This window comes from Ascaphus truei, chromosome 3 (genome assembly GCF_040206685.1).
Source record: "Ascaphus truei isolate aAscTru1 chromosome 3, aAscTru1.hap1, whole genome shotgun sequence".
In the NCBI taxonomy this organism is placed as follows: domain Eukaryota; kingdom Metazoa; phylum Chordata; class Amphibia; order Anura; family Ascaphidae; genus Ascaphus; species Ascaphus truei.
In genome coordinates, this window is record NC_134485.1 from 413,586,050 (window position 1) to 413,613,156 (window position 27,107).

At 45.5% G+C, this 27,107-nt stretch overlaps 1 protein-coding gene across 2 annotated transcripts in view; it reads left to right on the forward strand.

The window, feature by feature from the left end:
* LRRC32 (leucine rich repeat containing 32) overlaps positions 1-27,107 on the forward strand; it is a 55,110-nt gene that overhangs the window by 7,357 nt on the left and 20,646 nt on the right. Inside the window, exon 1 of one of the 2 annotated variants that reach the window (XM_075592668.1) lies at positions 17,033-17,172. The exons of the other annotated variant lie outside the window; for it this stretch is intronic. The gene's annotated coding sequence lies outside the window, so the exon portion shown is untranslated. Of the gene's footprint in view, positions 1-17,032; positions 17,173-27,107 lie in introns of those variants that run through there. 2 annotated transcript variants of the gene reach the window in all.

The window sequence follows — 27,107 nt, forward strand, 5'->3', positions numbered from 1 at the left end:
CTCTCTGCGGGGCAGCTGCCATTCCGATGCAATAAAGAATGCCACGATGTACCACATACGTGTATCTAATGTACGTCTTACTCATGTTGCACTACCTCAGACTAGGCTCACTCTCTCTGTGTATGCTGTGTCCTCCTTCCTCCAGTCGGTGCTCTGCGGTAAGTGTCCTGGTTACTGGCTAGAGTACTCTGGCTTCTCCCATGCAGTACTAGGGCGTCTACCTACTGTTGGCCAACCTAGCACAGACTCTCTCCAGGATTCCTGACCCTTGTTAACAGGCATCCTACCAACTAGCTGCCTCAAGGTGACTAGAACAGCTATAGCCCTGTCTCCAGACCCACTGTACTCCTCTCAGGATCCTAGGTTGTGCTTTGCGAGCTGACAATTCCATCACACTCCTGACTACCCCTAGGCTCCGTCCCCATACACAGCACTGACTGGCAACATACACTCTCCCTGTTTCATAGTGTGCCTAGCAAAGCCTGTCCTGTTGATAGGTATCTCAGCAGCGCCTCCAAAATGTAACGGTTTTTACGGGCCCCCACCCAATCTCACATTGGCTCCTGTGGTCTACTGGCCCCATTACATGTCTGTGTGATGTGTGGTGCACCTGCTGGCAACAGGACTCCTGAGTCTCCCGCTTGGTTGGTATGGGGAATATCACCATGACAGGCGTCTGAGGTAGTGTGATCTGAGTCTTACTCACATACAATGCAGCGCTTCCACCCCATCAGGATCTCTGCGGCTGCAGGGAGAAGTGTCTGATGGGGACCTCCTTCTGGGTGCCTCCTTCTGTGTAATAACTTCACTCTCACACAGCAAGGATCTTGTGAAACTGTGCATCTTTATTCCAGGTTCAGGTAGACTGCCCCTCATAGCGGTCGTCCTAGCCGCTCATTTTGGTGGAGTGCATCCCTCTCAGAAGTTCCTCCTTTCTCTCAAAAGAGTTTGATCACCTCTCCCCTAAGGGAGATCACCATCTGTGTCAGGTCCCTGATCACAGTGGGTAAGTAACTGGTCTTAGATCTGACCGCCTTGAACTTGAACCCCAACTTAACACTTGCCCTTAGGCTAACCTCTAACTTTTGGCAGTGCAGTGTCTTATATAGACTCATAAAACAGCCACACCTCTTGTGTCACTAACAGTGGACACAGAGCATGTTACCACTCCCCTTGTATACATATGACACCTCACCAGGGTGTGAGGGCAAACCTCCATGATTGTTGCTGGCAACCCTGCATACTTACCAGGTTTACTGACAGCATGAGAAAGAGCTGTATACCATTTTTATACATGGCTACAAGTAAATGTATCAAATCAAACAAATCCCATTGGAAGCAATTGGAGCTTTTTCCATTGATAATTCCGGTGCATTTTTGCACTGGTTTTGCAGCCTGGAGACTTCAGCAAAAAAAAATTAATCTAATACATACTGTATCCCCAATCAAATTGCTTTTAAATTTATATATTTTTTTTTTCATACATTTTTTTTACACCAGCTTTTCAGCAGGAAAACTTTGTCAAATATCCCTTTTTATATTAAGCTGAGTTGAGTTAGGTTTGTTTGCAAAAGGTTACTGGGTTAGTCAAAATACTGTGTGTTTTACAGTACTAAAACCATAACAGTTTGCAGTGCATTTTATTGAACCATTATATTATACATATGCTGTTATGTGGCTGAGAGAAAATGTAACAATAATGTCCAAGAAAGGAAGCACTCACATTCCAAAGATGTAATGGAACGGGAATTCATGAATCAAGAGCTTGCAGGGGGTGTTATGGAAATGATCATACAAAAGTAATTGTGGAAGGTTGTTTTTAGATTTCATATGAACTGTGGAAGTATTGGGTAATATATAAATAGATGAGGCCTCAGGAACAATCTCATGTACATACAATGGACTTTCATCATGTATTGTATGTTTTTTCGTCTCTTAAAAGGATTTTCGTGAAAACCCTTCTTGGATCTTCTTTCTATTTGCATTCTCTTATGCAGTGTGTAAATAAGATTTGATGTATACAGTAAGTTTTTAAAAGCAAATCTCATGTACAGAGTACATACATGTAGAAGTGTGATGATGATCCAACTAATGGACTATCATGAGAACTGGTCATACTGGAGATTAAATGAACTCTCGATTAGATGTAATTTGTAACGGATTCAAAACATACAATAAATGATTATGGTAACATGACATTGATCCAGATACATACTGCTGAATTAAAGCCAATCAGAAGCACAAAGCTCCAACTCCTGTTACTTACAGTGCGGTGGGGATACAGAGAACGTATTTTGCATCCTATTGGTGTCCAGTCTTCCTACAGGCTGGTTAGCAATACATAGAGCATTACAAACTTCATATGGGTCTGACAGCGGTGGAACAAGTGGACAGCGGGTCCCAGGTGTCAAAATATGTCAATACCACAGCATGGTAGAGCTATGGATTTTGAGTTGCAATTTATCCCTGCTTGCCGGTGATTGACTGCCACCGAGCAGCAAAAAGTTGCATCCCAGACTGCTTGGCAGCAAAGAGGTGATCAACATGGGGAGCTGGGCTATGGGGCCCTTAAGCCAATGGAACCCCAGTGGCTTACACCAGTAGAGTAGACAAGCTACAGAAGAAAACCCAAGTGGCTGAATATGCCACACATCTTATTGACTTATTGACTTAACCTACTGACCTAGTATGTGGAACTGCTGCTTTAAAACCCACCACATTATTTCACTTTCCTCTAAACTAAGATTAGATCATTTTTCATGGGAAATTCAATATTGCTCTATAACTGTGGTTTCCCTTTTGGCTGAGTAGTCAGCATACTGGTAGAATTAAGTCTAGAAGTGACTAAAGGAATTTCATTGATTAAACAATTTAATGTTATGGTTATGAGGAATGAGGGAAAGTATTATATACTCAACCAAAACATGATTTGGAATAGTTAAGCCACATCTGGCGTTTACAATTGACGCCTTAGCATAGAACATCAAAATGAGTAACTACAATGAAATTAATCCTACATGGTTTATTCACACACATCGGGAACTAATTACATATGTTTTAATAGCAGACCTATTTTGCAAACTGAATATGATTTATTTCTTTGTTAAGTGCAATACACATCTCTGGTCTTTCAAATAAAGTTTACAATTTGTGTAGTAAAAAAGCCAGAAAGGACACCAAAAAAATGTGGACAATTGAAGAATATCCAGTGTCTGTAAACCTCGGGTACAGTGAATGATAGTGTGACGGAGCGTGTGGCAGGGCTGCAAAAAATAAAGGTCAAGCCCGACCTACTGTGCGTTCTCTTCAAGGTTACTGTGGGTAACCCTGGGGTTATGGTTGGGCACTGGAGTTTTGCCCATGTATTGCATGTATTTATTTCCCCAAACCATGTAAGAATGTAACTCTTTATGTTTAAAAGTAGTGGTACCGTGTATGTAGTGCTTTTACACATGGGAAGCTGTTGTACAGTACAAGCTTGCTGGACATAGGGGGACAGGTCAGAAACCACTTTAACCCTCAGAGTCATGCCCCCCTACAGAACATTCATTTTCCTTGGCTGAAGGGGACACCCATGTATGGACACATAGGTCCCATTTCCGGGTGGTTTTTCAGGACTTGGGAGAGTGGGAAAAAAATGGGAGGGTTCAGGGATCGTTGGTTACAACAGGCCCCTGGTGAGATTGCATACAGACTAAAAAGCAAAGCTGTTGTATCTGTCCTCAAATCGACGCCATCTAATCCACCCTTGTGGAACCCCAGCTTGGATCATCTCGTCTGGCAATGGCTGCCATAGGCGCTCTTCTAATTGGCGATATGTATTTCACGCTGGCTCTGACATCACGAGTGGCAATTGGCCAGACTTGTAGCCATGCCCCTATTCCTTTTGATTGGCCCGTTGGTCCTTCCCTTCGTTATGGCCGTCGCAGAATTCCACCGTGGCTCGTCGGTAGTCTCAGTGATAGGAGGCTGCCTGGAAATTCGAGCAGATGAGGATTCATAGTTACATAGTAGATGAGGTTGAAAAAAAGACATCAAGTTCAACCTATGCTAAATGTAGATGATGGATACTTTATCCTATATTTCTACTTACAGTATATTGATCCAGAGGAAGGCAAACAAAAAAAAAACTGTGACATATCATCCAATGATATCTTATAAGGGAAAATAATACATTCCTTTCTGATTCCACATAGTGACATTCAGATTTCTCCCTGGATCAACATCCTTCCCATGTTTACTTATTTGGTATATCCCTGTATACCTTTCCTTTCTAAAAAGATATCCAACCTTTTTTGAAGATATCAATTGTATCTGCCATCACAGTCTCCATAGGTAATGAACCCCTCATTGTAACTGCCCTTACTGTAAAGAACCCTTTCTGTTTTGCTGGTGAAATCTCCTTTCCTCCAACCTTAAGGGATGGCCCGAGTCCTTTGTACTGCCCTTGGGATGAATAGTTCTTTTGAAAGCTCCGTGTATTGTCCCTGAATACATTTGTATATAGTTATCATATTCCCTCTTAGACGTCTCTTTTCTAATGTCTAATTTAGCTAGCCTCTCCTCATCAGTCAGATTTTCCATCCCCTTTATTCATTTGGTGGCTCATCTCTGGATTCAAGGACGAGGACAGGCTGGATTTGCAGGAGACGACCTGGGTAAGATGGCATATGTTGCACCCAGCAAAGTTAGGAACCCCTAGATAACACCATTAGTGTTGAATCTGGCTATTTTAAGAGTTTTACACTGCTTGTTGTGTGATGTGCTGTAGCTTGTGATACTCGCTGCTGGCTTTTGCCTTAATAAACCCTTGTTTGTTTAACCTCTTAGGCTGCGGTCCCAGTAATGTCTGTGACACTCACGCCTGGCGGGGGGGGGGCGGCGCGTGTCACAGCGCTAATCGCGATCTGCGGTCTGTGAGGAGAGGAGAATCTTGCGACAAGAGGGGGCGTGGTCGGGGATTTGCGGGGCGAGGCCATTACGTCACGCGGCTGGTTCACCCTCATTGGGTGAACCGCCGGTGGGGGCGTGGCCACGCCTCCGTCGCTAGGAGTAAACTCAATTTTATTGAGTTGTGAAAAACCCTGCCGCACGGCGCGGCTGTACCTTCTGCGTGACGGTGCGTAGTGGGCCCAGCCCCTATAAGGGGTGGTGCTTACACGCACAGTGCACGTCGCGCCGTGCGCACAGGCTGTACTGGGACCGCAGCCTTACTCTGCCTTGTGCTGTGATTCCTGTAAGTTGTCTGGTCTCCTGTGACAGAGGGAATACAGGGATAAGAGGGTGCCGACAGTAAAAAAAAAATGTTTTCCCTTTAAATCGATTTTTTTTGTTTTGTAAGCCTGACGAAGACTTCGTCAACAGGTTTCTTTTTTAAAGCAGCAGTCTTTGCGGAACAACATTTTTGCTTTGCATTTAATTTTTTTATCTCACTCTGGGATATCTCCTTTTGCCCTTTCTAATGCTGCTTTTTTTTTTTTTTTTAATCTGTTCAGGAGATGTAAGCATTTGGAATATTAGGAGGTTCAAATGGACCTCATCCCAGAGCCCAGTGTATTCTAAATGTTACCAGGGTAACCTCAGATACTAGAGATTAAGAAAATCACGATTTGTAACTGAAAAAAACATTTCATTTTTAAAAGTAAAAGAGTATGACATTCTCAGGGGACAAAACACTAACATTACAGTATCTGTACTCCCATAGGCTTCAGGAGTGGATTGCCGCTTTAAAACCCCATGTCGGATCTTGCATACATTAAAAACATATATATAATATATATATATATATATATATTTTATATATATATATATATATACACACAAATAAAAGAGAACAAAAAGTGCACGCTCCACAGCTTACGAACGTGAGGGGTGGAATCCAGTTGATGAGGTAGTTAGACCGGAGGAGTCGGGATACAGCTGGGGTAGATTCACAGGCTGCTTGCTGTAGTTCCTGAGATCTTGCAGAGTGACGGGAGTCTATTCAGATCAAAACGGAGCCTTGCGTGATGACGTAGTGTCAGAGGGAGGAGTACTGACGTGTTTCGTCACATTGAATGACTTTATCAAAGGATGATGAGGTCGCTAATACGGGTAGTACAAATACCCCTATGTTGCTAAGCAATGTCAAACAGAACAAACGATTGGGCATGATATGTAATTACAAAACCTGATAGGAACAAGCTGATGCGTATTAAATACAGTTGTGTGAAAAAGAAAGGACACCCTCTTTGAATTCTATGGTTTTACATATCAGGGCATAATAACAATCATCTGTTCCTTAGCAGGTCTAAAAATTAGGTTAATGCAACTAAGATGAACAACAACACATGACATATTACACCGCGTCATGATTTATTAACAAAAATAAAGCCAAAATGGAGAAGCTATGTGTCAAAAACTAAGTATACCCTTACTGCTTCCATAAGAATTAAGATGCTAAGTAGCAGACAGGTGCTGCTAATCAAATGCCCTTGATGTGACCACCTCTATAAAAGCCAAAGTTTTAGCAGTTTGCTGGTCTGGAGCATTCAGGTGTGTGTTAACACAATGCCAAGGAGGAAATACATCAGCAATGATCTTAGAGAAGCAATTGTTGCTGCCCATCAATCTGGGAAGGGCTTTAGGCCATTTCCAAACAATTTAAAGTCCATCATTCTACTGTGAGAAAGATTATTAAAAAGTGGAAAACATTCTAGACAGTTGCCAATCTTCCCAGGAAGGCCCGCACGAGGCCTGCCACCATTTCCATGTTTTGCGTATACTTCTTCACAGAATCCCATGAAGAGATTCCTCGTGCCCATGGCCGTTCCACAGATCTGTAAATAAAATGAATTTTCAAACAAAAAATAATTATGTTTCAAAATTAAATCAATAGTATCCAATAAAAATGTATCTACCCCAGAGATTATAGGCCTTCAGGGGATCAATATGAGATTTATGGAATTATATCCAGATTGGAATTCAGATTTCTGTATGTGGAGCAACCAAGGACCCTATATTTTATCATTTACCCAAGGTTCATAAATCTCTTATTGATCCCCCTGGAAGGCCTATAATCTCTGTGGTAGAGTCGATGACGTCGGGGTTGTCCCCATATGTAGAGAATGTGGGAATCTGTCCTGCGCTTCCGTGTGCAGAGTGGCAGTCTGAAATTCCCCATATGTAGCTTATTATCTACCAATATTGGTCACCTCATTAAAGTCACACATCAGGGACACCCTGCACGTGATCGATTCTACCTTAGAGATTAAATAGTTGCCATTATTTTTATCGGCCACATGCGATGTGTCGTCTTTATACACTTACATCGATCATATTCTGACAATTCTCTTCCCCACATTCAACATAAATTTTTATTGGATTGTATTGATTTCATTTTGGAACATAATTATTTTTTGTTTGAAAATTCTTTTTATTTACAGATCTGTGGAACGGCCATGGGCACAAGGTTCACCCCCAGCTATGCAAATCTCTTAATGCGATTCTGGGGAGAATCAGGCGGCAGCAGCATGCAAAGGGTAGTCAGGTCTGGTTCCGAGGTCGAGGCAGGCAGCAGGCATGGGATGGTGAGAATCAGTTGCAAGGTCAAGACAGGCAGCAGGCAAAACAAAGGCAAGGGAGAGCTCAGACAGGACAAGGTATCCAGTACTTTGCACGAACAAAGATAGTAGATACTGCCTGCTATTTAAAACGAGAGGTAGCTGCTGGCAATGAGAGTCAAAGAGAGGCTGATTTCCTGTCAGGGGAGTAAGGGCAGGATTTGCCAGGAAGCAGGATGGCCGTGGTAGCTTCGGACCAGATGATGTAACTTCCTGGATGTTCAGACAGATCCCTTATAAATCCGAGACAAGCCCAGCGGGCACTGTGCTGTACTCAATTTAGTTTCACTGTGCTGTATTGTCCCAGAATGTGAAACGGTAAAGCAGATGCACTCTCAAGGCAATATGATGGTGAACTGTCGATGTCAGACCCTGCCAGCATTGTCCTGTAATAGAGGAATTTTCTGGCCTCAACTAATCTAAGAAGATGCATCCAGCAAGCGATTAGTACAGACCGTTATAATCAGTCCATTTGTCAGCCTCTGTTAGCACCATTTGAGGAGTAACAGGGCTGTTTGTTCTTTAAAGGTGTCCTCTGTATTCTGCCTGATAGTATCTGGTTTGAAGTCCTGAAATCCCACCATAACGGTGGTGATTACCGCGGGTCCCCTGGGAATTAAGAAAATAAAGGAACTCCTTTCATGCCATACTCGTGGCTCAGAATTGTCTTTGATGTTGAAGAATATGTCCGGTCCTGTGAGGTCTTCTTCCGCAATAAGACACCTCACACTAAACCGAGTGGTCTTTTGCAGCCATTACCTATACTGAGATGGCCATGGAGTTCTTTTTCTATGGACTTTAATGTAGAACTCCCGTTCTCCCAGGGTTTCAATACTATTTTGGTAGTCGTGGACTGATTGATTAAAATAGCACACTTGATACTGCTAACAGATTTCCATCAGCTAAAGAGAGTAGTTTCAGGTTGTATGGGCTCCCTGAGGAAGTGATCTCCATTTTGAGGAGCCCAGTTCATGTCCCGTTTCTGTTGAGCTTTCGGCACCCAGTTGGGAATCAAGACTCAACTGTCATCTGCATATTATCCTCTGTCCAATGGACAAATAGAGCGTACCCATCAGACCTTGGAGCAATATCTCTGCTCTTGTATGGGTTACCAGCAAGATGACTGGATAATTCTGCTTTCAACTACAGAATTTGCTTACAACAATGCCGTACATACCAAAACATATCCAACATAGCTGAACTATGGCTTTCCTCCCCAAGCATGTCCATCTATAAAACAACACTGTTATGTTCCTGCTGCAGAAAAAATAAAGGACTTGCAATAACTTCATCCTAAAGTGAAAATCTTATCTAAAACCCGGGAGACTTATAAAGAGTATGCCAACCGACACTGAGTAGGAGGCCCAGAATACTAGTATGGGACAAGGTTTGGCTGTCCACCTAGCATCTTAAAATCAATCGCCCAACCGCCAAACTGGGGGGCAACAATTTATAGGCTCCTTCTTTATTGAAAGGCAAATCATGCATGCAGCCTTGCTACCAAAGCATCTAACTATTTGACTGTCTGTCTGATTTGCTGCCCAATCTTTGTCTGCCCTGATCCTAACTAGTTGTTGCCTTCCACCTTCCCTAAACCTTATCCTTCCCGTCGTCTGTCTGACCTTCACTTCTATGAATCCCTCGTCTTCTTGCAGACAGATGCAGACGTACCCGAAAATTGCACAACTAAGATGACTACATAGACACAGCCTGGCGCATTTTTTACTGTGACTTGCGTATAAAAGCCGTAGTGCGTATAGTTGTGCTTTGATACATAGAGCCCAAAGACTCCTGCAGGGTTTGCTGGGGTCCCTTTAATTTTCTTACTCCTTCACCTACATTCCTATCATTGCAAACGTCTGTTAGACTTCAGGAATTCTATAGTTGACAGTTGTGCAAGGTTGTGAGTTATTTTATGAGTATGTTCTTCTGCTTTCACTCTGTTTCCAATGATTTTAATATAATGCAGAACACTTTTTTTGAGGGGGGTGGGGGGAGACGAATAAATATAGAAATATGGGTTTCCGAAAAATTACATTTATGTACATTACGCGTCATCACTGAAACTGACAAACAGGTTAAGAAAATGTCTTGAGTTCTAGCCTATAGCATGTTTTTCTTATTGTATGAGAGCATAACAATGATATGGATATGTTTTTCTTTCCACACACCTCAAAATTCACAGAAACATGTATGGCATTCAAGTAAAATCAACAGCAGTTTAACAAGAAAGCTGAAGCGTCTAGTTCTCAGTAAGGAGTGACATGACCTTACAAGATTATCCTCATATAGATAATAGAGATGTGGTTTCCTCCCTCTATGTACTGTACCTTAGATCTTCATTACCAGTATCTCTACATCAAAACAAGTCCACCTTATCTTTTATTACTTTCTCCATATACGGAACTAAAAAAGGCAAAGAAGCTATATGCATCTGCAATCAAGATCATGTTTATATATAAAATAGTTTTCAGCACATAGCGGTTGGACATCAAATGTAAATAACTTGATTCACAATATTATAATAGTCAACTCGCCAAAACCTCTCACATAATCCGTTTGTCTGGGGATGGTAAGGGGTAGTGCGCCGGTGCTGTACACCGCAGGCATCCCAGAGACAATGTAACAGTTCACTCATGAACTGCGACCCCTGATCGGTTAGGATCTCACTAGGGAAACCTACCCTAGCAAAAATGTTCAGCAACGCTGCTGCCACTGTCTTGGCACTTATGGTGCCAAGTGCTACCGCCTCAGGGTACCGGGTGACAAAATCCACCACCGTGAGGATGTAGCGCTTCCCTGACCTGCTAGGAATCATGAGGGGTCCTATAAGGTCCATCACTACCTTCTGGAAGGGTTCCCCTATTATCGGTAGGGGTCTCAGGGGTGCCTTCACACGGTCGCCCGCCTTACCCACTCGCTAGCAGGCATCACAAGAGCGGCAGAAATTGCTCGCATCTCGGGATGCCCCCGGCCAGTAGTAACGCTGCAATAACCGGGCTCACGTCCTGGTGACCCCCTGATGTCCCGCTAACGGAATAGAGTGAGCTACCCGTAACAATTGCTGTCGGTACCCCTGGGGCACTACTAGCTGTCGCTTACCGGTCAATCCCTCCTCTATCCCCGGGTTCCCTTCTTCTCTGTATAGGAGTCCCTTATGCCATAGGCAGCGCTCAGTGCCCTCCCCTGCCTGAGATTCGGACGCCCAAAGTCTCACGCCGGCCAGGGTAGGGTCTGCCTTCACTGCCTCCCTAAACTGGGCTCCTAAGTCTGGCCACCCCCCAGTCATGTCATTGTCAGGGGAAGGGGACAGGGTAAGAGGGAACAGTAAGTCAGCCTGTGGTTGCAACTGATCCTGGCTTACCTCCCCGGGCTCCTCTGCGCCCTCCGCTAACGTTGGTCCCAAAGGCTGGGGGACTGGAGCAGCCGCCGCCGGCATTGCCGCGGTCTGGCTCCGGGTAACCGCCGCCACTGCAGCGGGCTGGGGCACACGGTCATAGGTGCAGGTCATCGGTCCCAGGTCGTTGCCCAAAAGAATGTCGGCATCCAAGTCGGGTAAAACCCCCACCTCCCGCACACCCTTGCCCACCCCCCAATCCAAACAGATGCGGGCCACCTGCAGGAAACGTGGCTCTCCGTCGGCCACAGTGATCTGCATCCCAGGGCCTTGGAGAAATTCCTCTGGCCAGACCATATCAGGTCGGACCAGGGTCACTGCAGCTCCTGAATCCAGCAAGCCGACTGCTTGCCGGTCACCGACTGTGACCGGGGTAAGATGTTTGCTCCGGCCGTCCGTCTGCTGCAGGTCTGCGCCGAGATGTCCTCCACTCCTGGCTATAGGCACCAATGAAACCGGGGTAGGGGTGACATGGGACGTCTCGCTGGGAGTTGTTTCCATGACCGGTCCTGGTTCTTTGGTGGAAGTCACCCGCACGCGGGCTACCGGCTTTGCAGCTGGGGTGCGTTGCCCCCGATGGGGTCCGTTGGAACGCAGGGGTTCCGGGCAATTTGGTCTGAGGTGACCAGTGCTGTTGCAATTGTAGCACCGGCGCTCATGCCGGAGCTCTCCCGCCTTCTGTGAACTGCTGCCCGCGGGCGGCTTTTGGGTCCACTGGGGGGTACTCACAGCTTTCTTGGCCGGCACCAGCACGGTAACCGCTTTGGCTGGTACCTTGGCGGTCATCTGGGGCCGGCTGACCACATAGTCATCTGCCATCCTCGCCGCCTCTGTGTAGGTCTTGGGTTTTTTATCATACACCCAAGCTCTCACCGCCGGCGGGCACTGCTGCATGAGCTGCTCCTGAAAGATGAGGTCCAGCAGGCGTTGGTAAGTCCTGGCCTCAGAGCCCTCCACCCAGTGTAGCCCGTACAAAGCCATGCGGGTCACATAGGTGACGTAGGTCTCCTGAGGGTGCCTCTCCTCCAGCCGGAATTTACCCCGGTAAGCTTCAGGGGTAAAACCGTGCTGAAATAGCAAAAGTTCTTTCAGGTGGTCATAGTCAGCAGCAAACTCCTCTGTAAGCGCCATCAATGTCTGTTTAGCCAAGCCGGAGAGTAGCGGGTCCAGGCGTGCAACCCTATGCTCGGGAAGCACCTTGTACCGCCGGCACTGCGTTTCAAAGTTCCTTAAAAACATGTTGATCCGATCAGTGCCTTCCACGTACTTGGTGAGACTGTGCTTGTCCAGTTGGAGGTCATCTTTGCGGGTTTGGATCGGGGGGCAATAAGCGGGTTTGTTCACTGCCATTGAGAGAAACTTTAGCCGGTCCTCCGCTGTCCCTCGGTCTCCCCACGTTGTAATCAGTGCCAACATTTCAGGGGTAAACGGACTGGTGGCCGCAGCCATCAGTGCCCCTCTTGTCGCACTTGTCCCGGGAGGTGCACTTGTCCCCTCCCCGGGATTCTGCCGCTCCGGTACTGGGTTCAGTCCCTGATCTCTGGGCGGCTGTACAAGGGCAAGCTGAGCCGTATCCTGAAACTCTGCTCGCTCGGCTTCATATGCTGTGATTGCGGCAATCATGTCCTCGACCTCCTGGTCCACATATTCCAGTCCATATTCACGGCACTTGTCTTTTAGCTGATTTCTAGTTTTCAGGTAATAGGCGTTCTCCGTTTCACTCATGGTTCTGGGTCGCAGCAGGTGAGGTGGTGTGACAACTTGCGTTACTTGTTGCACTAACGTGTGTTCAATATCTCTAGACCCAGGAACTTGCAATTACCATCAACTTCCTACTAGATCACAGTACCCCGCAGAATACTATAATCCAGGTCCAGTTCAATCCCGCCGCTGCCACCAGTTAACTTAATAGCCTGTGACGATAGCCTGTCACAGGTATTAAGGTTACACAAATCACTGGGTTGAACTGAACGAGTCTTAGATATAATAAAGTATATTTATTCCTTTGGATAGGTGAACACACGAATAATACAGTAACAGACAAGAAGTACACTTACTTTGGGGATGGGGAATGAGAAGTACACTGGCGACACACTTTATTCGAGCTCGGCTAGTCCCACGAATTCGGGTATACCCGGGTGTATTGAGGTTTGTGACTGTTTTCTGCCAGAGTGCATTGGGTTATTTTCCAGGCAGGGATTGAAGCATTTTATTCCCGCTGGCTGCAATACTGCACAGTATATATATATATACTGCATTACAATTCATGAATTTATGCCATCTGGTAGACACGCGATGCATTGCAGCCTATTAAATCCTAATCATTATCATTTAACAGATCAGCCGCCCGTCAGCCAGGCATGAACCCAGGCTGGGAAGGCAAACGCAACGGGGCTTGTCAGAGGTGAGGAGCGGCACATTCCAGGTATCTGCCAGGTACATACTGGGTATTTGCTCGAATAAAGTGTGTCGGTGCAGTATGAAGCATAGCAATTCTCTCGCAATCAGGTAACAATCAGATTATATCAGAAGACAAAGGATAAAGGGTGAACAGCAGTTTATAAACCTTTTGTGCCCTATCCTTAACATTGAGTATAGTGGATTGGTTTTCAATTAACTCTAGCCACTCATTAACGTGGGAGCACAATTTGATACATGCCCCACTGCTAGCTGGTACATGCGCAGTAGAGCTCTGGGGTCTCATTTCTGTAACCCCTCCTCTGCATCAGGAATGCCAGCTAGTCTACCAGATTGGATTCCTGGCAGGATATGCTTTGTTGTGAGGTGTGAAATGGAACACTTGAAGACTGCTCTGGTATGAGTAATCTCCGCCCTCATGCAAACAGTGGAGGTGACAAAATCCTTTGAAACATACTTGAGTCCTAGACATTGGGACGCCTTTATGGCCATATGCTACCCTGGTATGCAAAGGAATTTCCTCTGGGTTTTACCCATACATTGAAACACATTATGAAAGATAAAACATAAACATATTAAAATATCCGGTTCCGTTAGGTCCAGCAGGTCCAAACTTCCCAGTTCTCAATGCCGGAACTGGGACACCCTATGGTCCAATTTGCGACTTGCTACGACCTTCGGAACCGGAGATACACAAATACACTTAAAACCGTTTCACATTTTAATACTAAAATCTCCGCTGTAAATTAAATCACGGTTTTTCACTAAATCCCCATTGAAAACAACGGGTTCCGCCGCCATAAACTTTCAATGGCAAACTGCCGCCGTTGGGGGCTATGGGAATCCCCGCCATAGACTTTCAACGGGGCGACGCCGCCGTTGAAGTCAATGGGGTTTTTCCGCCATAGCCGGTCAATGGGGTTTGGCCGCCATTGGAGTCTATGGGAAAAATCCCGAACTTTCAAGGGGGTCCATACTCCGTCGGGTTAGTCCAAGCGGGTCAAAGATGGTTCTGCAGCGATGCCGGAGCAGTGGCTACAGATGCCCCAAACCCTGATCCGCTGGGCCCTCCGGAACCGGAGCTATGGATTACCAAATTTCAGCTTTTCACACTTAGCCGTTTTCCTGAGCCGTTTCTGCCGCCGCCATTGGAACCTATGGCGCGACCCGCTCTTCTCGGTTCGACCCTTATCGGGGGTTCAGGATACGGGGACCCGGTTGTGGTCGAGTGTGGGGAGCCCTAGGAACTAGGGGCAGAAAGAATTTTATTTCTAGGTGCTCTAGAACTGTTTATTCCCACGCCACTTGTTGTTGAACTTGACTTGTTAAGTGATCAAAGCTCTCCTATTGAAAATGTATCCGCTTTGCGGTTAAGCGGTTTGGACGGCAGCCAACTCGTTCCTGGAAAGGTCTTTAGAGGATTCTCCATTGAAGTCAATGGGCCCATTGACTTACAATGGGAAACCGCCGCTCTTCCTCTCGGACGCCATCTGCTGGTCTTCTCAGGAAACAGGACTCAATAGCAAGATTCGCCAATGAAACACATAGAGCCTCAATGACGGCCTATGGGAGCCTGCAAAATGGTGCCTGAAAAGGCGGGAAAATTACACAAAGGGCTATAATCACTAAACAACTATTAACCCTTGTGCTCCCGGATGGATCCTAGTGTGTGTGTGATGCAGACACTGATTAAACCAGATGTTATAATAAAACAGGGGAACAGGGGAATACACATTTACATGTCATAACAGGCGTTAAATCACATTTCTGGACCTCAGCCCAGTTAACCCCTTGTCTCCCTGGTGATGTCAGGGGATGGCCAAATGGGGTGTAACCCCTTTAATACCGGGCCACCCCTCTCTCCCTCTACAGTCGTCATAAGGTTTTTTTTATTCATTCCATCCATATATGACACTCACTAAAGCGCTATATATGGTTATGATCTAGCCCTGCTTCATACAATCAAGCTGATGACATATATCTGGACTTTATATATCATCCTGTTGTTGCAGGTTTCGTAGCACTAATTTGAGACTGGTTGTCTCATTATCTTTTTACTGTGCAAACATTACCACTGAATATTATGGAAAACCTTTTGATATTTTGCCGACCTCATATTCTCACATGGCAGTGCCGATCCTTTCTGTTCTCTGTTAATTTTACCATTAACCCTCTCTTTCCCACCCCATCCCCCCCCCCCCTGCATACTGTTAATGGATGGATGGTCCTATTTCTCACTGCCCCTTACATCCATCTATTCCCGTTTGTTTATTCAGCATTCTCCCTGCCATTCCTTCTCTACAACATCTGCCTTAAATTGTTATCTAGATTTTAACATCTGTGTTAAGCCCATGGAATCTCTGTAAATCAGTATCGCAGACCTGAAGAAGAGAGAATTCCCAAAGCATGTCTTATAATATCAATTGTTAGTCCAATTAAAAAAGGTATCACCTACAGTAATATCTAGTACTCATTAATTCTGTTCTGTACAAACTCCCAAGATTTATTTGAACAAATTGACATAAATTCATATTAATCTGTTATTTTAAAAAAAACCTCAGCCCCAGATTGCTTCGTCATGTTCAGCGAGTCTCTGCATATTTTATCTGGAATTATCTGAGCTCTATAATGGCAAAAAAATGGTGATTTAAAAAAAACAAAACATATGCAGATACATGTGATGCATGGGAAGAACAAATGGCAATTTCACACTCGCAGTACGTTATTCTACAATTTCTATGTAGGTGCTAACGGTAAAACACCCTCTAAGTTAATGTCTCCTATTCAGCCTGGATATACTATAGATAGATGTATCACTATTTACTATGGCTATACTGTAGTTAAATTGGCAATTTATCAAAGTCTCCCTGCAGCAAAATTAGGGCAAAGCGCACAGGTTTCAATGACATTGTTTTTCTTTGATAAATCTGGTGCCGTTTTTTGCCCCGGTTTTGTAGTTGGGCAATTTGTTAATTGGCTCTTTGGAAGCCCCATCTCATTTTTTCTTGTCCATTGCCCTGGTTTTATGATCTACTGTCCTTGTTGTGAGACTAGCAAATACCCGGCAGTAAAATGCATCCAAACCTACCAGGACAGAACATCATGCCTCTTAATTACTGCAAATAGTTAATTGTTACGTCTGGAGAGCAGGGGTCTCAAACTCAGTCCTCAAGGGCCACCAACAGGACAGGTGAAAGACTGAGCCACTGATACAGCCACCTGTGCTGAAGCAGGGACATCCATAAAACCTGGCCTGTTGGTGGCCCTTGAGGACTGAGTTTGAGACCCCTGCTGTAGAGGATCACTACATTTGTGTAGGTCCCCCTCTCGCCCCCCACCATTATTTTTACATTTACCCTAGATTGCATACACCTAAACAGTTCCTGGCACATATTTACTAAGTAGTGCTACTCCATAAGACACCTTGTGATGCTTTAAGGAGGAAATGATGGAAATGTATCTGGTGCTTATGTGAAGGTCTCCACCACACAGTACCAATCGCTCTCCATTAACACCACTAGCACTAAGACCTAGCTCACATCCTGCAGTTAACATAACATAAAAGCAGAGAGCGTCCCATATAAGGATATCAGGATATTTCCCTTAAAATGTCTTAGTTCCTGTTCAGATGGCAAAGTTTCCATTGACGCTTCCCACATAGGAACAGCAAGGCAATAGTAATGAATGAGTTCAAGAAGCTTGCCAAATTATTTTTTAAAAGATCCAGGGAGGAAATTAACTTCTTCTTCAGATAAGGTAAAGTCTTCTTGAATTTCCATATAGAACACATTGTGTTGCTTTCAGCTACTTTAGTGGTCGTGTCTATTATTAACGCTGGAGGAGCATGTCATGCAGATATTTGATTTCTATAAGTGAATTTTCAATGCATCCTTTAGGCATGGCAATGGATTCTACTGACAGCACAGGAATGTAGCCGGATAGTTTTATATAACATGTGATTGTATTACAGTTAACATGAATTTAGCTCTATGCAAAGATCTTGTGATGTTAGAGATTGATTTGTCTGTCTACAGGACTTTTTGGATAATATTATCGTCTGTCTGTTTGTCTGTCTATCATATAAACTGCTAGCTAGATTGAAGAAGGAAAAGGCAGTAACATGTAAGTCTGTCAGCTGAAAACCAGTGATGCTGGCAAAACAAACAGCTCATGTACAGTATAAGGGAGACTCACAGTGTTATCAGAAGCTAAGAGTTTGGAGTTCATGGTGTTTCTGCAGTGAGTGATACAGTAAGGAGGTCACACAGAAGAAAAGAGTGTGTTGTAAAATCACTTGACAGTCAATTTACTAATCAAGCAAATCATATTACTATGCATGTGTGTATTTGTATTGGTATTTCTCTACAGCACTATGTACACAGTGTTCTACACAACATAGTATACAGGACATAATATAGGAAAATATACCACCCGGCTAAAGTAATTGCATCAGATAAAAATCTATTAATGTAATGTATACATTGTGGAAAAAGCTTACACTGTCACTTGTATGATGGGAAACCAACAGAGACTGTAGAGGTGCATGCCACAGCATGCAATTATTGTTAGCTATAGGGAGGTAGATATCAGTGTTATATAAGCAGAAGACATGATGTAAGTATTGTATTTCATTTCTAAATGAAAGGAGGAACTTTTGTATATGTCATCTAACCTGTTTACTCTGAGACACATGGCTGCTTGTTCATTGGCTGTTAATTAGATAATAAATAATGACATAATTGTAAAATATATATGTATCATATTTTCTTTTATTTGACTATTACTCAACTTAAAGGGGCATACCTTCCCCCCTCCCCCCATATGGGAACCAGAGGCTCTTCAGAGCTGAACAGTGTTAATTTCAGCTCAGGCGCCTCCTGCTTCCTGAGATACTTCTGTAGTAGGTGATCCTAGTATCTCATGCAGGGTGATGCTGGCCAATAGATCCATTGCGGCTTTCTATTGGTCCACATGATACAGGACCTTTAAAATGTCATCCGTGACTGCTACTGCCATGACCAACGGAGGCAAGTATCTCTGGAAGCAGAGGGTGACCGGAGTGGAAATGAATGCAGTTCAGCTCGGGAGACCCCCTGCCACCTACCTAGTGCAGAAAATCCCTAGGCGAAAACGCACCTATAAATTCCAAAGAAAAGCCAAGGCAAATGTAATTAAGCTGCAGAAGCAGATATTATATTACAAAAGGAAAACACCTAGACAACCCTTACAGGATTATTTTCATGCTTTCTATGTATAATATGATTCCACTGCAACACCCCCTAGGCAGTGAAACGGTTAATTATAACATGCCTGTAATATCAACTACTGTACATACAAGTGTTAATGATCTATGTGCAGAAATCAGCATAACTTTGTGAAACTGCTCACTAACTTACCTAATGTGCTAGTGTGCTAAAGGTGCATTTGTTGTACACAGCAGCGCACAAGCAGTTCCATGAATAACAATAATAATAAATATTAATAACCCTTTGGCTGCAGAAGTTAAAAGAAGACCGTCCTTTGGCACAGGATCAGCACATTATTTTGTTGTAGTTTCCCAGTTGACCACAAAGAGGAAAACAAATTCTGTTTTCAGGTTTGGAGCATCCAAATATCTAATGGTGCATGTGATATGGACAAAGGGCATCACATAACTCCAAGTCTTCAATAAATAAAATCTGCATTGCTGTTTCATTGAATTCTGTAATGCAGGGACGTTACATTTATTCACTGTATGAATTGCACAGTGATCACGTGTGGCACATGCAGTAATATGCCTCACATAACAACCTTCAACAATGCACTTACATTCAGGGATTGACAAATACCACTGACATTTGCCAATCAAAGAAAAGTTACTCACCCCCCACATGTTATAGTTTGTTTTATGCATAAGTTACTTGCACCCAGGAAGTCATCAATGTGGCTGGCAATATCAGGGCTGCAGTAATTACAGTTGGCCGGATTATTTAGAAGTAGAATTTTAACACAACGTCTGGTTGATATAAACCATTCTTCTGCCACGAGACAACTTCTGGTGCTGGAAGATGCTTTATAATCTATTGACTTTGAATGAGCTGTAAGCAGGGTTGCCAGGCGGCTTCTCCAAAAATACTGGACACAATGTGCTCCAGAGACACACACCTCACCACTCCATGCTGTTTCCTCCTCTCCTTGGCCCCAACCCCAGGCTCCTGACACCGCCGCCAATCAGGTTGGAGGAAGCTGCCCATCCCCCTAGAAACAGCCCTGTTCTCTCCCCTCACAGGGAAATCCAGCAGCCCTCCAAGCTGGTCAGCTCACTATGTCCAGAGAGTTGATACTGGACACATACATGTCCAGTGTTACCTCTCATTTTTTACTGGACAGTGTAAAAATACAGGACAGTCCGATTCAATACTGGACACCTGGCAACCCTATGTAGCCCTGTTTCCCCTTAAACAAGATGGCTACTGGTGCTGCCCTTAACCTGTTGGCTCACAGGGGCCTAAGCCTCCGCCACGGAGAGCCTGAGGTGACATGCTTACAACCTTGGTGCAGCGCCTCCACCTGAGAGGGATCCCAACATAGTGGGAGGAGCCCCTCATAGGACCCAAACAATGAACACACACAATGTAAACTAGAATGGCCTTTACTGGAACACATATCTTATACTCTATAACAAGCAAGTCAAACTTGCTGCCCGCGGGCCGCATGCGGCCCACAACGAACATATTTGCGGCCCAGCCCAGTGGTCCCCAATCTGTGCGACGTGGATTATCACTCCCCACCATCCCTCCGCTTATCCCTCCGCTTATCCCTCCCCACCATCCCTCCGCTTATCCCTCCCCATTATCCCTCCTTCATGCCGCAGGGGATTGGCTGCAGGCAGAGAGGAAGCCGGGGGCGGGGCTTCCGCTTTGTGCAGAGCACACGGTGAGTGTGTGTGTCTGCCTCCCCGCTCCTCTGCCTGCTGGTGGCTGCGCGGTGTCCTGTCCCCTTATGCCCCGGGTGATAGGAGAAGGTAGGGGGGTTGGGGGGGAGGGAGTTAGTTGTAAATGTGCCTGTCCTGCACGGATCGATCGCATGCCTTTTCTCCCTCCTCCTCCCCCCAGTCACTCACATCCGTGGCTGCCTCTGCTCTCCACTGCTGCTCTCGTGTCTGTGTCTGTGTGTGTGTCTGTGTGTGTGTATCTCTGTGTGTGTCTGTGTGTATCTGTGTGTGTGTATCTCTGTGTGTGTGTATCTGTGTGTGTATCTGTGTGTGTATGTGTGTATCTCTGTGTGTGTATCTGTGTGTGTGTGTGTGTGTGTGTGTATCTGTGTGTGTGTGTGTGTGTATCTGTGTGTGTGTGTGTATCTGTGTGTGTGTATCTGTGTGTATCTGTGTGTGTGTGTATCTGTGTGTGTGTGTGTATCTGTGTGTGTGTGTATCTGTGTGTATCTGTGTGTGTGTATCTGTGTGTGTGTGTATCTGCAACTGTGTTTATCTGCATCTGTGTGTGTGTATCTGTATCTGTGTGTGTGTGTGTGTGTCAGAGAGAGTGTCTGAGAGAGAGAGAGTGTCTGTCTGAGAGAGAGAGGGTGTCTGAGAGAGAGAGTGTCTGTCAGAGAGAGAGTGTCTGTCTGAGAGAGAGAGTGTCTGTCTGAGAGAGAGAGTGTCTGTCTGAGAGAGAGAGTGTCTGTCTGAGAGAGAGAGTGTCTGTCTGAGAGAGAGAGTGTCTGTCTGAGAGAGAGAGTGTCTGAGAGAGTGAGTGTCTGAGAGAGAGAGTGTCTGAGAGAGAGAGTGTCTGAGAGAGAGTGTCTGAGAGAGAGTGTCTGAGAGAGAGTGTCTGAGAGAGAGTGTGTCAGAGAGAGAGTGTGTCAGAGAGAGAGAGTGTATCAGAGTGTCTGAGAGAGAGAGAGAGTGTGTCTGAGAGAGAGAGAGAGAGAGAGAGAGAGAGTATGAGAGAGAGAGTCTGAGAGAGAGAGAGAGAGAGAGAGTCTGAGAGAGAGAGAGTCTGAGAGACAGAGAGAGTCTGAGAGAGGAGAGTCTGAGAGAGAGAGAGAGTCTGAGAGAGAGAGAGAGTCTGAGAGAGAGAGAGAGTCTGAGGGAGAGAGAGTCAGAGAGAGAGAGAGTCAGAGAGAGAGAGAGAGTCAGAGAGAGAGAGAGTCAGAGAGAGAGAGAGAGAATCAGAGAGAGAGTCAGAGAGAGAGTCAGAGAGAGAGAGAGATAGTCTGAGAGAGAGAGAGAGAGAGTCTGAGAGAGAGAGAGTCTGAGAGAAAGAGAGAGTCTAAGAGAGAGAGTCTGAGAGAGAGAGTCTGAGAGAGAGTCTGAGAGAGAGAGTCTGAGAGAGAGAGAGTATGAGAGAGAGAGAGTCAGAGAGAGAGAGAGAGAGAGTCTGAGAGAGAGAGTCTGAGAGAGAGAGTCTGAGAGAGAGAGTCTGAGAGAGAGAGAGTCTGAGAGAGAGAGAGTCAGAGAGAGAGAGTCTGAGAGAGAGAGTCTGAGAGAGAGAGAGAGTCTAAGAGAGAGTGTGTCTGAGAGTGAGAGAGAGTCTGAGAGAGAGAGAGTCTGAGAGAGAGAGTCTGAGAGAGAGAGTCTGAGAGAGTCTGAGAGAGTCTGAGAGAGAGAGTCTGAGAGAGAGAGTCTGAGAGAGAGAGTCTGAGAGAGAGAGAGTCTGAGAGAGAGAGAGAGTCTGAGAGAGAGTGTGTCTGAGAGTGAGAGTGAGTCTGAGAGAGAGAGTCTGATAGAGAGTCTGAGAGAGTCTGAGAGAGAGTCTGAGAGAGAGAGTCTGAGAGAGAGAATCTGAGAGAGAGAGAGAGTCTGAGAGAGAGAGAGTCTGAGAGAGAGAGAGAGAAAGAGAGAGTCTGAGAGTGAGAGAGAGAGAGAGTCTGAAAGAGAGAGAGAGAGAGAGTCTGAGAGTGAGAGAGTCTGAGAGTGAGAGAGTCTGAGAGTGAGAGTGAGAGAGTCTGAGAGTGAGAGAGAGAGATTCAGAGAAAGAGAGAGTCTGAGAGTGAGAGGGAGTCTGAGAGTGAGAGAGAGAGTGAGTCTGAGAGAGAGAGAGAGAGAGAGAGAGTCTGAGAGAGAGAGAGAGAGTCTGAGAGAGAGAGTCTAAGAGTGAGAGAGAGAGTCTGAGAGTGAGAGAGTGAGAGAGAGTCAGAGAGTGAGAGAGAGAGTCTGAGAGTGAGAGAGAGTCTGAGAGTGAGAGAGAGTCTGAGAGAGAGAGAGAGAGTCTGAGAGAGAGTCTGAGAGAGAGAGAGAGAGAGTCTGAGAGTGAGAGAGAGAGAGTCTGAAAGTGAGAGAGAGAAAGAGTCTGAGAGTGAGAGATTCTGAGAGTGAGAGAGTCTGAGAGGGAGAGTGAGAGAGTCTGAGAGTGAGAGAGAGAGAGTCTGAGAGTGAGAGAGAGTCTGAGAGTGAGAGAGATTGAGTCTGAGAGAGAGAGTGAGTCTGAGAGAGAGAGAGAGTCTGAGAGAGAGTCTGATAGTGAGAGAGAGAGTCTGAGAGTGAGAGAGTGAGAGAGAGTCAGAGAGTGAGAGAGAGTCTGAGAGTGAGAGAGAGTCAGAGATGCCAAGTGTCAGGAAGAAAACATTAATTTTATCGTTGTTCTTGTTCTTTTTTTTTTATAGTGTACTTTTCGAAATAAACCTACATTTCTATGAAAATTTAAGTTTTTGTTTTTTTGCGGCCCACCTAAACTTAAACCTTGTTTATTTGGCCCGGGTTAGCCTTTGAGTTTGACTTGCTTGCTCTATAACGTCTATACTCTATAGGACTAAATGTATAACTACCCATGCACCTCACACGGCTGTATCCCCACCACAGTGTACCCCACACCGTGTCCTGAGAATCCCAGTCCCACAGTGTCCCACACCCAAACCCAGTGTGTGTGACCGCGCGGCCCACTAATTTGTAGTTATAGTTGGTGCACTTGTTGCAAGGTACCTGCCGGGTGCTCCAGCACCCGGGCACGCTGGCAAGAAACCAGCTAGTAATCCGCCGATCCAGTGCTGTCCTCCTGTCCTCTACGGGGCGTCCGCCTCCGCGTGGGGTGGTATCCCGCTGGAGTGTCCCACCGTGATGATAGTCTCTGATTCTGCCACAGTAGCCTGGTCCCAGACCACTGGTATCAGAGTCGCACAGCGTGCAGCTGTGTCCCTGAATTATATATGTAGCTAAAGGGGTAGGGTTCCTGACTAAGGGCCTGTCCCTGTAGCAGCCACAATCTAGCAGCGTGAGTCGGGGCCTAGGTGGGGCCTAGGCGGAAATCTGGCCTAGTGCAGAGGGTCACAGACCTCTGCACATATATCTCTTACCCCTGTCCTGTCCCATCTCCGACTTACTCCTCCTCTTCCAGCGCACACATATCTATCTCCTGTCTCCGGAAAACTAACTGCGTGATTGGCTCCCTGGCGTCACATGGTATCCTTGCCCCTGAGCACTATGGGTTTTGTAGTCCCAGCGGATCCTATGCCTATGGGCAGCCACGTGCGCTCACTCTACTGCACATGCGAAACCTTTTAATGGCCGCCACACACTCTCTGTGCATGCGCGAGCCTCCACGCATGCGTATACACCATTCCAACATGATGGCGCCCTGCAGAGGGGCCGCTGGTGAGCCCGCCGCCACCCGCAACCACCCGGCAGCAGCGGAGTTAAGAGGAGAGAGGGCGGGTACCCGGGGAGCCAGAGGGGACAAGCCATTCAGGTTACTATGCCCAGAGAGGTGATACCGGACACATATGTCCAGTATTACCTCTCATTTTTACTGGACAGTGTCCAAATACAGGACAGTCCGATTCAATACTGGATACCTGGCACCCCTATACGGTATGTTCTGGTGCCGGAAGGTGACTTGTGGCAGGTCTGCTTAGTATATACAGATGTAGCCAATCATAATGCAGCTCCAGGCGCACTCCTGCGGGTGAAATGACACAACAGGCCCCCTGCCTTTTGCGCGCAGCTGACTCAAAATAATGGTTGCTTCTCCTGCTGGTGCATTGTGTACGTCTCTCTGCAGCGCGCCACAGGTTGAAATAATGTTGGCAAACATCTGTATATGTAATATGGGCCACAATCTCTTACCTCCTTTCTTGTGCCACTTGCTCCACATTTGATAGGTGCATTTTTTTGCCGGACAGTTAATCTGTTTTTCCATGCAAAGACTACTTCATGGAACAAAATTTACTATATATATATATTAATATTTCATAGTTCTAAAACTGGGGACAGATAACCCCCATATTGTAAAAAATGCTGCCTAATAAACATTGGGGTCTGTTTACTAATGTCTCCAGGGAACTGGGCCAAAAGCAGTGCAGGAATAGCACCATATGTATCAAAGAACAGGAATCATATTGATAGTAATTGCAGTTTTTTCCTTTGATAAATCTGCTGCTATTGTTTTTTGCTGGTTTTAGCTTCAGTTTTGCAGCCGAGCGACTTTAGTAAATAGCCCACATAGTTTATTGAAGCTGGCCTGCTGAGCCACTGATTGAGCCATCTATGCTGAAGCAGGGATATCCATAAAACCTGGCCTGTTGGTGGCCTATGAGGACTGAGTTTGAGACCCGTCCCCTAGATCAGCGGTGCGCAAACTGTGGGGCGCGACCCCCAGGGGGGGCGCGAGACTGCCGGTGGGGGGCGCGGGGTTTACAGAGGCCCCGCGCACTTCCCGAAGGCACTTAAATTAAGTGCCAGGGGAGCTGCAGGGCCTCTGTAAACCATACTTACCCGTGACTCCGGCGGCTTCCTTCTTGTGTCGCCATGGCAACGCGGCGTCAAAATGACGCCGCGAGGTCATGTGACGTCACGTTGCTATGGCAACGTGATGTCATGACGCCGGAGGGCGGGTCATTGGTGGTTAGGGGGGGCGCGGAAGAGAGGGAACCGCCGGCAGGGGGGCGCAGGGAAAAAAGTTTGCGCCCCCCTGCCCTAGATAATCTATATGTGAAAGTATTGTCAATTACAAATACATGAGACTAAACTAATAGCTACATTTAGAGCTGAGATTATTTTTGCTTGAAAGTCCTGAGAATCTACTGGAATAAACCATTGGAAGGATTGTTAGGGAGCCTGCCTAGTTGTGCCTACCTATGGTATGTATATTTATATAGCACCATTTATGTACATACAGTAGCGCGTCACAGCAGTAATACACGTGGCATAATGGAATAAGCGCTTCAGATATGACAGTAACAATAGGAAGAGGGGTCCCTGCCCCAAAGAGCTTACAATCTAAGTGGTAATTAGGGAGAACGTACAGAGACAGTAGGAGGGTGTTCTGGTAAGTGCGTCTGCAGGGGGCCAAGGACAGTGCATCTGAGATGTATAGTATCAGCCAGCGGAGATACCAATATGCTTCATTAAAGAGGTCTTAAAGGTGGAGATAGAGGGTGCCAGTTGTATGTTGAGGGGAAGGACATTGCAGGGGTGTGGGGCACCACTTGTAAAATCCCCATCTTGTCTCATCGTTGTCACTGTTTATTGGCTATCCCACACATTTGAGGGCAGTGACAATATCTGATGAGAAATTAAGCTTCAGCTGATTAAATTCTGCCGTCTTGTTCTATCCCAGACAGCAGAGTGACCTTCTCCCAATTACTAATGTCTGTGAAAGGCTCCTGCAGAAATGTGGAGGGGTGTGCCCTTAGCGTATGCATTCACATCCAAGCCTTTCAGAGTTTCAGTTTATTGCGCAGGTCCACAAGTAACAATGCCTGACACACAAAAATCCTTCCTTACATCACCTTGCCTGGGAATCACCTGCTTCTGAAATGTCTGGGGGGGGGGTGGGGAATGCAGCTGTAACAAGCCTTTATCACTATAATAACACAAACAAAGAGAGCAAGTCAAGGTGACATTCCATAACAATGACACCTCGAAAGATACTCTATATTACCTTACATCATGTGGAAAAAACCCAGTGTGTGCTCCCTTAATTAAAAACCTTATAATAGATCAGTATTTGTGCCCCTGCATTTAGTTTCAATTTAGTTTCATTCAAAAAAAGATACATTCTCTGTACAAGCTTCCTAGCAGGAATTTTTCCCCCGCTCATTTCAAGGAACTCATTTTGAAAACAGGAAACGTTCACGGGGACAGCTTCGGAGAAAGGAAACATTCAAACGTTCCTTTTGTTAGAATGCTTGGGAGAAGGAAGGTCCTTTCTGGATTCAGTGGTGTGAATCTCAAATAAACAAACCACTGGTTGGTTAACATTCTCCTTATGAGTTTTGGGGGAAGAACTTATGATTCACAATTATTGCAGTGTGCCTGTTCGCAGGACATCGGAGATAGCATCAAAATAAATACCACCATCTCGAATGAGATTTTAATAACACAGCAGCAGTGCCCGTTATGTTATCTTAGAGGGAGCAGAACTGAGCAGTTAATGAATGAATACGTGCAGTGTGAAAGCCAGTGATCATAGTGCGATGCCTACTACTGGGTAAAAAAACCCTGAGTATTACTACATTTATATTTACAAACCAACAATACTACTTCTGTTTTGAAGAAAAGGGGTTTATTTTTTTAATAATATCTTTCTCCCTATCTTACCCTATTTAAGAACTTATTTTAGAATATCTTAAGGTCAGTTATAGTAAGACTACTTTTTTAAGGCATTTGAACCACTGGTGATAGCAACATTTTCCTTACTGTATGTGTTGCCTGACTCACAATTATCCATTTTGTTCTATCAATCTCCTTGGAATTTGACACTGAATCTGCCCTG